Genomic DNA, 3481 nt, shown 5'->3' with positions numbered 1-3481 from the left:
TCAATAAATCTTGAAACCATTGTGGATATAGAATGTAAATAAATACATATGCTTGTAAAAGTGTAAAATGAACATTGACCTTATGAACATTTAAAAAAAACAACATTGCAGAAGTTTCTAACGATACAAACATTTGGCAAAAAAAATTATAATACAAATAAAATGTGATATGGAGGTGTGTAATGCAGATTTTCATAGGGAAGAACCAAGGGAAAGAGTACTGTTTTAAATTCATTTCAATATATGTTGACCAGGATCAATCCTAAGCAAAGGTGTGAGCTTCCAAATAATTGCACTAGTGCAGACACCTGTGCCCAAACAGATCATGGAGGGCACAATTTGATCTGCAGGAACTTTATCACTGGTTACAATGCACAAGAAATAACCCAGCTTGACACTTAGATCCCATGCTAAGTCTGAACAGCTGGGGGAAAAAACATTGATTTACTTGCAAATGGAGCATGCTTGATATAGAATCCTTTGAGACACAAACAGGGAACCACATTATGGTCCTGGTCCCAAAAATTTCCTTCCCCACCCCACCCCCACAGAGTCACACTAAGGAAGAGGCTCAATGGATAAAGGTTGAGAGCAGCTTTTAGATAGGGAATAAACTATGCAATACAGTCACAATGAACTTCTAACATCCATAGAGTACACCTCTGAAACACTATGTTTTATAAAGTTATGTACTGAAGTACATCAGAAGCTGATGCTTCCACAAATCTTTATAATTACACAACATTTTGATAAAATCCTTTTTGTTATTTCTTCAATGGATCAGGTTTAAATTGCAAAAACTCGTTGGCAATTTAACTTTCAAATAACAGTGCAAAGGTAGGTGACTTCTGAGAGTGGTAGCGTTTCCTAAGACTTTGTTTTTGCACTTTATTATCCAACCCCAAAACAACAGAGATCCCTCCCTGTATAACTACATCAACAAGTTTAGATTCTAAATTAATCTTCTCTACACAGCTCTGTGTATAGTAAAGGCAATTGCTGAGGCTCTAGGGGCAAGGTGCAGGCATTGTGATCTTACAGCACTTCTTTGTGAGGTGCTGCCTACAACTACTAAAGTGAGAGCCATGTGTCCATTTTCCATTTCAGTTACAACAGAATGGTAAGGAGAGGGAAAAGAGAAAGATGAATGGACAGAGAAACTTCAACTTTCCTCCCTTATATGAAGCAAAAGTGTACAGCTTTGAATAATTAGCAGACAAACAGCTCATCCTGGTGAAAAGGATGGATAACAAAGACAATTACTTTAATTTATTCTGTACTGGTCCCACAGGTAGAGTGCCTATTAAAGTCAGGGGGAGATTTGTACACACCATAACTAGAAAATCAAGCAATATGTTAAAATGTACCTTGACATTAGCTAATGGTGTTTCTTAGATTGAATACTAACAGTTATGAAATGGCAATGAGTACCCAAAAAGGTAGTGAAGTTAACACTTCTGAGTGTTGTGCATATATTTACATCCAGCATTCTGCCACTGAGGACAAATTTTAAAAGGAAGAGCCAGTATTAATGAAAAAGTGATAGAAAATAATTAGTTGATGCTCTTGCTTTTTGGCAGTGGCTCGGGGCAACTTTTCACAGCTGCTTTGACGTCACTGATGGACAGGATTCAGACTGGAACAAAAAAGTGTGGTGGTATTTTACTGAACTATGCCCACAATCCAGAGCAGCTGAAATATCTACAATACCTGGCTTCAGAGTTTAACATCCCACTGATAGTAGGAGGTAAAAAAGCTTCAGCTTGGAAAAAAGATGACTAAGAGGGGATATAATAGACGAGTGTTTCCCAAACTTGGGACACCACTCGTTTAGGGAAAGCCTCTGGTGGGCCTGGCTGGTTTGTTTACCTGGCGCGTCCGCAGGTCCGGATGATCGCGGCTCCCACTGGCCACGGTTCACTGCTCCAGGCCAATGGAAGCTGCTGGAAGTACGTTCCGCCAGTACGTCCCTCGGCCTGTGCCGCTTCCAGCAGCTCCCATTGGCCTGGAGCAGTGAACCGCGGCCAGTGGGAGCCGCGATCGGCCGGACCTGCGGACGCGGCAGGTAAACAAACCGGCCAGGCCCGCCAGGGGCTTTCCCTAAATGAGCGGAGTCCCAAGTTTGGGAAACACTGTGATAGAGGTCTATAAAATCATGACTGGTGTGGAGAAAGTAAATAAGGAAGTGTTATTTACTCCTTCTCATAACATAAGAACGAGGGGTCACCAAATGAAATTAATAGGCAGCAGGTTTAAAACAAACAAAAGGAAGTATTTCTTCACACAACGCACAGTCAACCTGTGGAACGCCTTGCCAGAGGATATTGTGAAGGCCAAGACTATAACAAGGTTCAAAAAAGAACTAGATTAATTCATGGAGGATAGGTCCATCAATGGCTATTAGCCAGGATGGGTAGGGATGGTGTCCCTAGCCTCTGTTTACCAGAAGCTGGGAATGGGAAACAGGGAATGGGTCACTTGATTCTGTTCATTCCCTCTGGGGCACCTGGCATTGGCCACAGTCGGAAGACAGGATACCGGGCTAGATGGACGTTTGGTCTGACCCAGGATGGCCGTTCTTATGTAATTCCATTTCTCTGAGTTGAGAGTGAGTCTACAATCAAAAACTACATACTGTTTCAGTTCTCATTCAGAAAGTTCTCTTTATCACTTAATTCTTTACAAAGAAACTGATGGGGCCACCACACTGCCTATAGAATGTATTACTGAGCACTAGCTCAATCCTACCCCTGGATGCCAACAAGGAAGTAAATTAAAATAGCCATATTAATTTCAAGCTTCGTTAGAGATATGGGCTGTGTGTGAAGTATTCTTTCCCCATCAATTTTTCCATCTGGCAAATACCCTCTTCCCTGTTTGGAAATAAACATCTAAGAAAGAACTTTGAACTATTTTAAATTACTCAACAAATTGACCAAAATTATGCTCTGATAAATCCATGTAAAACCATCTATGTAAATCCATGACATCGCTGTACAAAATATCAACGCAATATAAATTGAGGATCTGAGCAGAAGTTGGCCAATTCTCTCTAAAAGTAGAATTTTAGCTCAAACTGAAGCTGAATATTCTCCTATTAAGAGTTTTGGAAACATCACTGTTTACTATTATAGGATCAGTATCTAGAGGGTGTTATAGTCAATGACATTTGGTGGTGCTCAATACCTCACAGCATTAGCTCTTTAAGTAGTCAATATTGTACACAGGTTTGAAAATGTAATGCCTTCAATAATATATTGCAGCTGGAAGCCTGCTTCCCAGCCTGGGTAGACAGATCCATTCTAGCACCACTCCCACTATGATGCTAAAAATAACAGTATGAATGTTGCAGAATGGGTGTCAGCTCAGAGTAGCCATCCGAGCTTGGACCCAGGGGATTGGGTGGGTTTGGACTTGGGTGGCTAACCTAAGCTGCTGGCAGTGCTACAGTGTCCATGCTGCTATTTTTAATGCAATAGCT

This window comes from Malaclemys terrapin, chromosome 3 (genome assembly GCF_027887155.1).
Source record: "Malaclemys terrapin pileata isolate rMalTer1 chromosome 3, rMalTer1.hap1, whole genome shotgun sequence".
Taxonomy (NCBI): Eukaryota; Metazoa; Chordata; order Testudines; family Emydidae; genus Malaclemys; species Malaclemys terrapin.
The sequence above is the reverse complement of the archived record's forward strand: the minus strand, read 5'-3'. Positions refer to the sequence as shown.